Raw genomic sequence first — 14415 nt, 5'->3', positions numbered from 1 at the left:
TATTTTATTTTTGGGAAATTTAGGAAACCCTGACTCGTGCCTAAGGCCACGTGTCCGTCATCACCAAAGTTGCCTCGGCTCGAGAACTTGGGTACGAAAGGGGAAGGTCATGCAATGAGCACCCCCGCTCGCCGGATCAAAGATCGGCCTTTACTAACATGATATCTTGTTTTTTGAAAACACATGTGCTCTTATTCCGGTTATTAACCTAGAATTACTATGTGGCGCGCACAGCATACAAGTATAGACTGGATCGCCTAAGTTGGAACAAAACATCTCATGTTTGTTTTTGAAGGCGGTTTGCTACTCGCAAATAGGCTAAAATGCGGATTTTGCCACTCTCAAGTGGGCTTAGAAAACATGGTGATTTGCCACTCTCAAATGGGCTTAAAACTCGCAATCAATGAATTGTTCCCATTCAAGTAATCCAACCTTCACCCACAGGCATTCAGGCAGTTATATCACATAAGCAGTTAGCCTCATGGCAAGCATGCTATCATGGCAGTCACTCACACACATGCAAGGATGCTAAAGCATAAACACTTACCGAGTACTCCGAGCCAAAACAAAAGCTATGTTATAAATCAATGCATGATCCTAGCTACGTCAAGAATACCTAATATAACACATACAAAATGCAACTAAGATAGGCTCGACTATTCCAAAAATGTCATGTGAAATGAAATTTGATACATGTATTCAAACAGGAATTGAAATACAATGCAGTTAGCATGATGCGCCGAGCACGGTGCATGCAAGACAGATGAATGGATGCAAACATGCGAGCATAAGGATGCTAATTGAAACATGCCCTAAGACTAACCATCGTAAGCTGGTAAATAAAAGGGAGAAAGAAATGGGGGTTGGAAGACATGCATCACACACACGCACACTTATTTACAACAGTTGTGCCCTCTCAACGGAGCGTCCGAATAAATAATACAAATCACTTAATTAACTAACTAACAAGCTAATTAATTATTACAAAATGAAGTGAAACAAACAACTATTCTAAGTTAACAAAAGCACTGAAACGGCCTCATGACGAGGGATGCATGCATGCTTGAATCGCCTCGATCGGAAATCCATCGCGATGTCCCGACTTGCCTCTGTTTGCACTTGTTTCCAGAACACTGCAAAAAGCTCCAGGAGGCTGAAACTCCATCATGGGAATCTGTAGGAGGGAGGCCGACTAGTTGTTGGCATTGGAGACCACCTGCCGACCACTTTTTGTGCTAAAAACCAGAAAAAGTGGTCGGTCAGCCACTTTATCTGGTCGGCCGACCAGTTTTTGCTGCTGGTTTCTGGTTTGTTGCAATAGAGAGCAAGAAAGGGGCATGGCAAAGTATTTGCAACATATGTATGCACAACCACCCTCCCTATCATTACGTAAGCTCAAGGGAGTATGGTTCTCAACCCTTGGGCCACCAACCGCGAATCTTGATGCATGATGACCGAGGAGCAAAGTTGAACAATTCAATATGAAAATGAATGCACAAGCAAACACGTAAGGCCTACAACTCTATCATGTATGATCAAGAGCGTCGGCGACCGAGAATTGAGACACGTTTCATCACTGGAAGTATGAAACATCCCTTGTTCCTCGTGCTTGGATTAACACTTAATCCAAACAAAAGCAACACATAACATGGCATGCTCAACGCAATGTAATGCAACCTTAACATGCAAACGTGCAATGAAATGAAACAAGCATGCAACCATAACATTAATAGCCTCACAAGGCTAATGGCATGCACAATGCACCATGCTAAGACCAACAACTAGCATACACAATGCTAAACATCAATTAGCATGCACAATGCAATAATGTAACCTAAGCATACACATTGCAAAGTATAAGGCATACACCATGCGATGAAACATAAACATGCAAACAACATGCTACAAAACATGCTCAATGGACTTAAACTAAAATGGACAGACCTAAGTCATGCCCAAACAGTGGCCATTGTACCAAAACTAAGGCACCAAAAGGCAAGAAATGCACATTCAACTCATGGCTCGCAAGCAAAGCATAAAGGCACAACTCTTAAGCACAATTAAAGAGTAACATGCATGAGAATATGACAATGCTACGTGCTCTACAATGAAGTGTCAAATGATGCCAAATCATCCAAACAACACAAATGAGGCATGTTAGGAGGCCTAGAGCATGAGGCTAGTTAAGAGCAATACACAAGGAGCATGCAATATCAAGCTTAAACCACTAAACCAGCTCTGGACAGAGCTTAACCATGCCAAATTAAGGGTCAAGAACATGCTGAAATGGAGCTCAAGAGCTTAGGCAAACATGCATACACAATGGCTCACTTTTAAGGCATAGAGCACAACTCACCAAAAGCATTCAAATAGTGAAACATGAGAGAGTATGGCCACATTACACAAACTGAAATCATGTTAGAGATGAAGCCAAAGCATGCAAATAACTCAAGTAAGCCATGTTAGGGACCATGAAACTCAAAGCTAGTGAGCAAAAATGCACTAAGGCTATACAAAGCAAGGCATGCATGACCTAAGGCACTTAAAATAGAGCTTAAGCATGGAAAAACATGGACAAAATCATGTTGGAGTGTGGTCAAAATAGGCTAAAATGATGGTCCAAAGTATAGAGCATGTTAGGCTAGCAATGTGGAATTACACTACAAGTGTATGCACCACTCAAGAGACAATCAAACCAGCCAAAAACAGAGTCATATTTGGTCCCAAAAGTCACCAAAACAGGCTTAAACAAAGCCACAAAGAAGTGTAAAAACATGCTCATTTGATAGACCCTCTATGCATACAAACAAGACAAGAGGAGGGGGGACCACCCCCTCTCATTTCAGGCCTTAAAACCACATTTCCCCCACTGAAAATCCGTTGGATTTCGGTGGTTAAAAGGCCAAGAGAAGGTGATCTCAAAGGCTTAAAGAGATGGCTCAAAACAATACAAAATAAGGCACAAAAGGGGGTGGACCAACCCCGACACCAAAGAGGCCTTAAACAAGTATTTCAAACACTAGAAAATAAAGCTTTTTACAGTTGAACACTAAGCCAAACAAAGCATGCAAAGATGGCTTAAAGAGTAACCAAAACAAAGCTTAAAAAGGGGAAAAGGGGTTACCCTTGAAGCACTGCAACAACAGCATTGCTCCAGCCCAAAACCAGCTTTTTGAAGTCTCTACAAGACCCTCCAGCAACTTAGCAACATGGCAAGAGTATTTGGATAGGAAGTTGTGTACACAAGTGTGAAGAAAATGCACTTTAAGGCTTCAATATAGAGAGGGAGAGGGGGATATATATATATATATATATAGAGAGAGAGAGAGTATGTATTGCCCTTAGCCAATTTTCAGAACCTGTGGAATGGTGAGGGAGACTCTGTCTTATAGAAAAACATAAGCTAAAGCTTCTTGGAGAAGCTTAGAGCTTGTGTATGGAGGATGCAATCTGTGCCCTCCAGCTGGCACAGCTGGCATCCACAGACTTTGAAAAATCTGCAGGAAGGCCGCCGACCGGTTAAAGTGGTCAGTCAGCTACTTTTACTGGTCGGCCAGCTACTTTTACTGGTTTTCAGGACAAAAAGTGGTCTCCCGGAAAGAAAAGTGGTAGGCCAATGGCTGGAAAGGCCAAAAAGTGGTCGACTAGTGTCCAAATTGAAGCCACAGAAATTAGCTTTCCAATGGGACCAGACTTGCATCAAAATTCCAACTATGCAAAAAGTTATGCCTATTTTGGTGAAGCCGCGCAGTTTCAGTCCAACCAGATCGATGCCCTACTTCAACCAACCATATCTCCCCCGTTCGGATTTGGCTTTAGGAGATTCTTGGATGCAAAATGAAGCCCCGAAAGTAAGATTTCCAATGGTGGTGGCCTCATAGCTGAAATCCAAGTATGGAAATGAATAGACTCGATTCAGCAAGGGCTGCTCAACTCTCTCTTAACGATTCATGCCCATTTTCTCCCCCAATTGGGTTTCTTCCCTCTTCTCTTCTTTTCTTCAACTCCGAACCCCTAAACAAGGTGTTTTGAAGGATTTTTCAAAGATTTCATATCTCTTTCATTCATTTCCACTTTGTCCTTGCTCGGTTTACGAAAAAGCGCGATATTTAACAAAATGCGAGCGTCGAAACATCGTAGAAACTTCATTTTCAAAAATGTTTTGAAAGAGAGGGTTTTAAGGTCTAAAAACCATCCAAAATAGCTTTGGTCCAAAATGGGGTGTGAGGTTAGGATTTGACTCTCCTCTTGCCGAAGAAATCGAACCTTTGCCCTGCACATCTCTCATCATCAAGTAAACCATCAGTAATGTCCAAGTCTTAAGGGCGGTCAAAAATGAGGTGTCTACACCAGTATTGTTATTTATTGTCACTACCTCCCCTTGTCAGGATTGGGTAATTTGTGCACCTGTTGCCTTCCTTGGATGTGGCAGCCGTTTCTTAGGCTCCCTCTCTGGAATCGAACCCTAATTCTCCATCACCCATCACCACCATAGTAGGCCACTATCCTACCATCGAAAGTTGATGAGGCAGAAATTTGAATGATGCGTCGCCAGCACAAACGCCATGTGATCCATCAAGTTATGATGAATCATCAGAGGAACGGACATAGCCCACGTTGACCTTTTATCTAATAAATACATCCCTTCTGGACGTCAGAGTTTGTTGCACGTATTAGCTCTAGAATTACTACGATTATCCGAGTAGCAAATACCATCAAACAAACTATAACTGATTTAATAAGCCATTCGCAATTTCATAGTCAGAATTAGTTCATACATACATATGCATGGCTTAATCTTTGAGATAAGCATATGACTATTGGTAGGATCAATTAGGTAGCATTCCTTTTTATGATGCCAGCACTGCATAAGCCCAACCGACAGAGTCGGTACGGTCAGAGGCAAGCACGACCACAGCCCGCAACAAGCAACAAATGTTTGGCAGGGAAACGAAGGTCAAAGACCACGTGTACCCGCACAAGGCTCTAAATCCGAGAGCAAGAGTATAACTGCCTGCGGGTCAAGCTACCGACATAGCAACATGAGGACAGCATAGAACATAAAAGATACTTTGGGGTTCACCTAGCATCCCGAGGTGGTGAGACGAATATAGGAACACGATTCGAACCGAATTCCTTATCATTAGGTAGACAACATAGGAACCTAAGGGAGGTAGAAGGAAAAATTTGCCCTTCAAGCACAAATGAAAAGGAATGCACCAGAGGAGTTTGCTGCACAAGCAAGAATCCATCCAACTCGCACAAACCAATCATAACTCATGTGCCACGATGTACACTATGCACCAGCCCGGCAAAACGAATCACACCCCGAAGCACTAAGAAACCTGACGAACGTGAGAAAACATTTAGAGAAGCTGAGCAAGCACCGGTTAGCGCGACTGCAAATAACAAAGGCAACAAGCAACTTTCGAGGGACATACTTTTTGTAACAAGCTTCCACTAGGAAAGTACAGGCAACTCGTTCATAAGTCAAGGCCAACCAAATGTCAATTACCTGAGGGATATGCTTTTCTCAAGGAAACTTCCACTAGGGAAGCACAAGCAACTTGTAGGCAAGTCAAAGCCAACCTAATGGCAATTACCTGAGGGATATAACTTTTCTCAAGAAGCTATCACCAAGAAAGCGCAGGCAACTTGTAGGAATCCAACAGATGATGAAGAGGAATGCACCAGTGGAGTTCACTGCACAGGTAGGGAGCCATCCAACTCGACCAATCACAACTCACGTGGGCATGACGTACACTATGCACTAGCCCCCTAAAACGAAACACACCATGAAGGACAAACAAGCCCAACGAACATGCGAAAACATTTAGAGAAATCGAGCAAGGACCAATTGCCGCGATTGCAAATAACAAAGGCAACAAGTAACTTTCAAGGGACATACTTTTCGCAACAAGCTTTCACTAGGAAAGGCAACTTGTACGTAAGTCAATGCCAACCTAATGGCAATTATCTAAGGGACATGCTTTCGCAAGGAAACTTCCACAAGGAAAACCCAGGCAACTTGTAGGCCATACTCAATTACCCGAGGGACATACTTTTCTAAAGGAAAAGGGCAAGCTAGGCATGCTGACAAGGCTGCAAGCAAGCCAGGATGCCAAGGTCGCCTGCGGGCAGACCAAGCTTCTAAGATCGCCCGTGTGCTAGGCTGCCATGCTGCCAAGGCTGTGCACATGCCTTGTTGCCACAGCTGCGCACAAGCTAGACTGTCATGCTGTCAATACCACGAGCATCCAAGGCTGCCATGCCGCCCAGGCCGTGCGCATGACATGTAGCCAAGGTCGCGAGTAAGCCACACTGCGATGCTGAAAAGATCACCCACGTGCTTGGCTTCCATGCCGCCCTAGCCGGGTGAGTGCGATGCTGTAAAAGCCACGAGCAGGCCAAGCTGCCATGCTACTTAGGCTACGGGCATGCGATGTGGCAAAGGCTGGGCATATCCCAGACAGCCATACTGGCTAGGCCACAGGTATGCCATGCTGCCTAGGCCTAAGGCTTGACATGCAACCATGGCCACGCGAAGGCCAGGCTGCTAAGCTACCTAGGCACGGGAATGCCAAGCTGCTAAGGCCGCGCGCAGGCAAGGCAACCATGCTAGCTAGCCCCCGGGCATGCCACGCTACGTAGGCCATATGCAGGCGAGGCTACTATGATGCCAAGGCTGCAGGCTTGACATGCTGTTAAGGTCGCGCGTTGGCCAAGCAGCCATGCTGGCTAGGTTGTGGGCATTCTATGCTACTTAGGTTGCGCGCAAGCCAAGCAGCCAGGCTGGCATGCTGCCAAGGCCACGCGCAGGCCAAGCTGACATGCTGCCTAGGCCCCGGGCATGCCATGTTGCCAAGGCCACAGCCATGCCATGCTGCCAAGGCCACAGCCATGCCATGCTGCTAAAGCCACGTGCAGGCCAGGTAGCCATGCTAGCCAGGCCATAGGGAGGCCATCCTACCTAGGTCGTGCACAGGCCAAGCTAGCATGTTTCCAAGGCTACGGTCATGCCATGCTGCCAAGTCGACTAGGCCGCAGGCAAGGCCGCAACCTTGGCCGGGAGCATGCATAGCTACCTGGCCGACAAGGCCACGGTGCAGGCAGCAACGCTGTTGGGAGACATGCTAGGCAACCAAGGCTGCGAGCATGCCATGCTGCAAAATCAAGGTGGCTCGGGATGCATGCACGCCAATCTAGCATGTAGACCAGGTCGCCATGCCACCGCCACCACCGCGGGCTACCACTCGGCACATCTCATGCTTGGCAATGGAGTTTTAATGCCACAAGCCAAGCAACGACATATGCCAAGCACGTGCCCTGGCATAGGCGTGGCCTGTGGCCTGGCCATGCTGTCAGCCTTAAGGGAGGTGCCCCCCCTATTATAGTAGCTTGTTAAGCCCTCTTCTATTTGGCAGGAGGAAACATCACCTATGCTCGAGGAATCATATTTGGGTTTTTTTTTAAAAAAGTAATATTTTCTTTCACGAATTTTCAATCATAACTCGAAGAAAATATATTAAGACACCATAAAATAATAATAATAATAATAATTTGGCCACCGAAGTATTTTATTTTAATTTATATCTATTTAAATAGTTAAAAATTAGTAAAAGTAGTGAATAAATTGTAGAAGTGATTCCAATAATTAAAGGATGAGGCACTTGTAATTACAGTAATTTTTAAAATATTTTTATAATTTTTATTTATTTTATTTTAAATTTTCTAAATAAATAAATACTTAAAAAATTCAAAAAATTCAAAAAAATAGCAAAAAAATAGGAAATGACATTTAAAATTAGTACTAGTGCATATTTAATTATATAGCATGGTTTAGGTAAGAATATAAAAGAATCATGTTCAAATCAAGTGGTAAAAATGTACAAAATAGGACAGATTGTCGGACAAAGTGATAAAATACACAATAAGTGATACAAAACAACCAGTGCAATGTGACATGCAATAATTTGCATTTGGATAAAGATGATGATGCCACGAAACGTAATTGCGGCTCGATTTACAGTGGCCTGTGCCGCTGCCTTTGCTACAGCTAGTGCCGCTACCGTGGCTACTGCCTTGGTTGTGGTCTAGGCTGCTGCCTTGGCTATGGCATGCGCTGCTGCCTAGTTGTGGACTGGACAGCGGCCTGTGCTACTGTCTGGCTACTACCTAGGCTGCTGCTTGCTTGGCTGGCAACTGCCTTGGCTACAACCTAGCTGCAGCCTATGCTGCGGCCTGGTCTACTATCTTGGCTGCGGCATGTGCTGCTACTTGGCTGTAGCCTAGGTTGCAGCCTTGGCTGCGGCATGTGCTGCTGCTTGGCTATGGCCTGTGCTGCGACCTTGGCTGCGACTTGTGCTGCTGCCTTGTGTCACAAACTGACAAATTTGGATGTTTTCTCTCACTAGAAAACCCTGGGAGTTTGTGGAGAATGTTGGAAGCTTCTAGAACTCCCTAGAGTTTTGTAGAAACTTGTACATAATTGTAGATATTTGTAGATCCTTCTAGATATGTATATTCTAGAATAATTCTAGAATAGTCTATAAGCTAGAATTGGGGGAAGTGTCTAGAACACTCTCCATCATTATAGTTCTAGAACATTCTTTATAGCCTATAAAAGGGGAAGGGCCTCAATTTCCCAAACCACCGAAAGTAAACCAAAAGTATTCCAAAGTAATATAATCAAGCATTCTCCAAGCGCTTCTCTCTTTCTTTCTCTAAGCTTTCTCTTGTGTGTGCAATCTTCTCCTAGCTCTCTTCCAAAGAAGGCTTACTTAGGTGCAAGCAAGGTGTGCTACAACCATCTAAGGCTACGCGTTGGCTTGAAAAATCCAAGGTCGCGACAATTGGTATCAGAACCAAGGTTACAAAGACGTTGTAACCCAAGGAAGAGGAGCATGATGTTGGAAGAAATCCACACCGAGGAGAACTGCGGAAGGGAGACTGCTACAAACTTGGGCAAGAAAGCCAAAGACAAGTCACACGACATTATGAGTGCCATGGAGACCCGAGTGGTCAAGGTGGAAGTGGGCGTGGCTGATGTCAAGGAACGGCTAGACTGGTTAGAACAAGAGATAGAGCAACTTGACGGCAATGTTGAAAGCCAAGTCGAGGAATTGCTTGAATCCGTGAGGGACACCATCCAGACCAACTTTGAGACCTAAAAGCAGGAAAGCGATGACTTCTAGGAATGAATCTTGAAGGCTATCTTTCAACTCCAAGACCAAGTCCAAGAGCTAAAGGAAGGGGCTCCGAATCCGGAGACTTAGTTTGGCCAATCATGATATCCACGAAGGGAGCTCCGAATCCGGAGTCTTAGTCGGCCCTAAGGTGTCATGCACCAAAGGGGGCTCCGAATCCGGAGACTTTAATGGGCCCTAAGGTGTCATGCACCAAAGGGGGCTCCAAATCCGGACACTTTAATCGGCCCTAAGGTGTCATGCACCAATGGGGGCTCCGAATCCGGAGACTTAGTTTGGCCAATTGTGATATCCACGAGGCGCGCTCTGAATTTGGAGTCTTAGTGGGCCCTAAGGTGTCATGCACGAAAGGTGGTCTTTGAAAAATGAATTGAGCGTCGAAGAAAAATGATTTGCATTGCAGAAGTGATATATATACAAGTATCAAAGCCCACAAGTCAGGTCAGTGATAGGGTTTTCATAAAATCTCTGCTTGTGGTGATTGGAGGGAGCAACGGATTTCTTTAATGCCATGGGTTGTCGGGAAGCGCACAAGCTGACAGGAGGCTCCAGATCCGGAGACTTAGTTTGGCCAATCGTGATATGCACGAAGGGCGCTCTGAATCCGGAGTCTTAGTCGGCCCTAAGGTGTCAAGCACCAGAGGGGGCTCCGAATCCGGAGACTTTAATCGGCCCTAAGGCGTCATGCACCAAAGGGGGCTTCGAATCCGAAGACTTAGTTTGGCCAATCGTGATAACCACGAAGGGCGCTCCGAATCTGGAGTCTGAGTCAGCCCTAAGGTGTTATGCACCAAAGGGGGCTCCGAATCCAGAGACTTTTATTGGCCCTAAGATGTCATGCACCAAAGGGGGCTCCGAATCCAGAGACTTAGTTTGGCCAATCGTGATATCCATGAAGGGCGCTCCGAATCCGGAGTCTTAGTCAGCCCTAAGGTGTCATGCACAAAAGCGGGCTCTGAATCCGGAGATTTTAGTCGGCCCTAAGGTGTCATGCACCAAAGGGGGCTCCGAATTCGGAGACCTTAATCGGCCCTAAGCTGTCAAGCACCAAAGGGGGCTCCGAATCCGGAGACTTAGTTTGGCCAATCGTTAAATCCATGAAGGGGGCTCCGAATCCAGAGTCTTAGTCGGCCCTAAGGTGTCATGCACCGAAGGGGGCTCCGAATCCGGAGACTTTAATCGGCCCTAAGGTGTCATGCACCGAAGGGATCTCCGAATCCGGAGACTTAGTTTGGCCAATCGTGATATCCACGAAGGGGGCTCCGAATCCGGAGTCTTAGTCGGCCCTAAGGTGTCATGCACCAAAGGGGGCTCCGAATCCGGAGACTTTAATTGGCCCTAAGGCGTCATGCACCAAAGGGGGCTCCGAATCCGGAGACTTACTTTGGCTAATCGTGATATCCACGAAGGGCGCTCCGAATCCGGAGTCTTAGTCGGCCCTAAGGTGTCATGCACCAAAGGGGGCTCCGAATCCGGAGACCTTAATCGCCCCTAAGCAGTCATGCACCAAAGGGGGCTCCGAATCCGGACACTTAGTTTGGCCAATCGTTAAATCCACGAAGGGGGCTCCGAATCCGGAGTCTTAGTCGGCCCTAAGGTGTCATGCACCAAAGGGGGCTCCGAATCTGGAGACTTTAATCGGCCCTAAGGTGTCATGCACCAAAAGGGGTCTCCGAATCCGGAGACTTAGTTTGGCCAATCGTGATATCCACAAAGGGCGTTCCAAATCCGGAGTCTTAGTCGGCCCTAAGGTGTCATGCACCAAAGGGGGCTCCGAATCTGGAGACTTTAATTGGCCCTAAGGCGTCATGCACCAAAGGGGGCTCCGAATCCGGAGACTTAGTTTGGCCAATCGTGATATCCACGAAGGGTGCTCCGAATCCAGAGTCTTACTCGGCCCTAAGGTGTCATGCACCAAAGGGGGCTCCGAATCCGGAGACCTTAATCGGCACTAAGCTGTCATGCACCAAAGGGGGCACCGAATCCAGAGACTTAGTTTGGCCAACCGTGATATCCACGAAGGGCGCTCCGAATCTGGAGTCTTAGTCGGCCACAAGGTGTCATGCACCAAAGGGGGCTACGAATCCGAAGATTTTAATCGGCCCTAAGGTGTCATGCACTAAAGGGGCCTCCGAATCCGGAGACTTGGTTTGGCCAATCGTGATATCCACGAAGGGCGCTCTGAATCCGAAGTATTAGTCGGCCCTAAGGTGTCATGCACCAAAGGAGGCTCCGAATCCGGAGACCTTAATCGGCCCGAAGCTGTCATGCACCAAAGGGGGCTCCGAATCCAGAGACTTAGTTTGGCCAATCGTGATATCCATGAAGGGCGCGCCAAATCCGGAGTCTTAGTCGGCCCTAATATGCACCAAAGGGGGCTCCGAATCTGGAGACTTTAATCGGCCCTGAGGTGTCATGCACCAAAGGGAGCTCCGAATCTGGAGACTTTAATCCGCCCTAAGGTGTCATGCACCAAATGGGGCTCCCAATCTGGAGACTTAGTTTGGCCAATCCTGATATCGACGAAGGGTGCTCCGAATGCAGAGTCTTAGTCGGTGCTAAGGTGCCATGCACCAAAGGGGGCTCCGAATCCAGAGACTTTAATCGGCCCTAAGGTGTCATGCACCAAAGGGGGCTCCCAATTCGAAGACTTTAATCGGCCCGAAGGAGTCATGCACCAAAGGGGCTCCAAATCTGGAGACTTTAATCGGCCCTAATGTGTCATGCACCAAAGGGGTCTCCGAATCCGGAGACTTAGTTTGACCAATCGTGATATCCACGAAGGGAGCTCCGAATCCGGAGTCTTAGTCGGCCCTAAGGTGTCATGCACCAAAGGGGGCTCCGAATCCGGAGACTTTAATGGGCCCTAAGGTGTCATGCACCAAAGGGGGCTCCAAATCCGGAGACTTTAATTAGCCCTAAGGTGTCATGCACCAGTGGGGGCTCCGAATCCGGAGACTTAGTTTGGCCAATTCTAATATCCACGAAGCGCGCTCTGAATTCGGAGTCTTAGTCGGCCCTAAGGTGTCATTCACGAAAGGAGGGCTTTGAAAAATGAATTGAGCGTCGAAGAAAAATGATTTGCATTGCAGAAGTGATATACGTACAAGTATCAAAGCCCACAGGTCAGGTCAGTGATGGGGTTTTCATAAAATCCCTGCTTGTGCTGATTGGAGGGAGCCACAGATTTCTTTAATGCCATGGGTTGTCGGGAGGGGCACAAGCTGATAGGAGGCTCCGAATTCGGAGACTTAGTTTGGCCAATCGTGATATGCACGAAGGGCGCTCCGAATCCGGAGTTTTAGTCGGCCCTAAGGTGTCATGCACCAGAGAGGGCTCCGAATCCGGAGACTTTAATCGGCCCTAAGGCGTCATGCACCAAAGGGGGCTCCGAATCCAGAGACTTAGTTTAGCAAATCGTGATAACCACGAAGGGCGCTCCGAATCTGGAGTCCTAGTCGGCCCTAAGGTGTCATGCACCAAAGGGGGCTCCGAATCCAGAGACTTTAATCGGCCCTAAGGTGTCATGCACCAAAGGGGGCTCCAAATCCGGAGACTTAGTTTGGGCTCCGAATCTGGAGTTTTAGTCGGCCCTAAGGTGTCATGCACAAAAGGGGGCTCTGAATCTGGAGATTTTAATCGGCCCTAAGGTGTCATGCACCAATGGGGGCTCCGAATCCAGAGACCTTAATCGGTCCTAAGCTGTCATGCACCAAAGGGGGCTCCGAATCGGGAGACTTAGTTTGGCCAATCGTGAAATCCACGAAGGAGTCTCTGAATCCGGATTCTTCGTCGGCCCAAAGGTGTCATGCACCAGAGAGGGCTCCGAATCCGGAGACTTAGTTTGGCCAATCGTGATATCCACGAAGGGCGCTCCGAATCCGGAGTCTTAGTCGGCCCTAAGGTGTCATGCACCAAAGGGGGCTCCGAATCCGGAGACTTAGTTTGGCCAACCGTGATATCCACGAAGGGCGCTCCGAATCTGGAGTCTTAGTCGGCCCTAAGGTGTCATGCACCAAAGGGGGCTCTGAATCCGAAGATTTTAATCGGCCCTAAGGTGTCATGCACCAAAGGGGGCTCCGAATCCGGAGACTTTAATCGGCCCGAAGGTGTCATCCACCAAAGGGCGCTCTGGATCCGGAGACTTTAACCGGCCCTAAGGTGTCATGCACCAAAGGGGCTCCGAATTCAGAGACTTAGTTTGGCCAATCATGATTTGCACGAAGGGCGCTCCGAATCCGGAGTTTTAGTCGGCCCTAAGGTGTCATGCACCAGAGGGGGCTCCGAATCCGGAGACTTTAATCGGCCCTAGGTCGTCATGCACCTAAGGGGGCTCCGAATCCGGAGACTTAGTTTGGCCAATCGTGATAACCACGAATCGCGCTCCGAGTCTGGAGTCCAAGTCGGCCCTAAGGTGTCATGCACCAAAGGGGGTTCCGAATCGAGAGACTTTAATCGGCCCTAAGGTGTGATGCACCAAAGGGGGCTCCGAATCCGGAGACTTAGTTTGGCCAATCGTGATATCCAACAAGGGTGCTCCGAATCCGGAGTCTTAGTCGGCCCTAAGGTGTCATGCACAAAAGGGGGCTCTGAATCTGGAGATTATAATCGGCCCTAAGGTGTAAGGCACCAAAGGGGGCTCCGAATCTGGAGACCTTAATCGGCCCTAAGTTGTCATGCACCAAAGGGGGCTCCAAATCGGGAGACTTAGTCTGGCCAATCATGAAATCCACGAAGGGGGCTCCGAATCCGGAGTCTTAGTCGGCCCTAAGGTGTCATGCTCCAAAGGGCGCTCCGAATTCGGAGACTTAATCTGCCCTAAAGTGTCATGCACCAAAGGGTACTCCAAATCCGGAGGCGTAGTTTGGCCAATCGTGATATCCACGAAGGGCACTCCGAATCCGGAGTCTTAGTCGGCCCTAAGGTGTCATGCACCAAAGGGGGCTCCGAATCTGGAGACTTTAATTGGCCCAAAGGTGTCATGCACCAAAGGGGGCTCCGAATCCGGAGACTTAGTTTGGCCAACCGTGATATCCACAAAGGGCGCTCCGAATCCGGATTCTTAGTCGGGCCTAAGGTGTCATGCACCAAAGGGGGCTCCGAATCCAGAGACCTTAATCGGCACTAAGCTGTCATGCACCAAAGGGGGCTCCAAATCCGGAGACTTAGTTTTGCCAATCGGGATATCCACGAACGGCGCTCCGAATCC

The sequence above is a fragment of the Camellia sinensis genome, unplaced genomic scaffold (assembly GCF_055761805.1).
Source record: "Camellia sinensis isolate YWXY unplaced genomic scaffold, ASM5576180v1 Unanchor6, whole genome shotgun sequence".
Taxonomy (NCBI): Eukaryota; Viridiplantae; Streptophyta; class Magnoliopsida; order Ericales; family Theaceae; genus Camellia; species Camellia sinensis.
Note: the sequence above shows the minus strand (reverse complement) of the source record.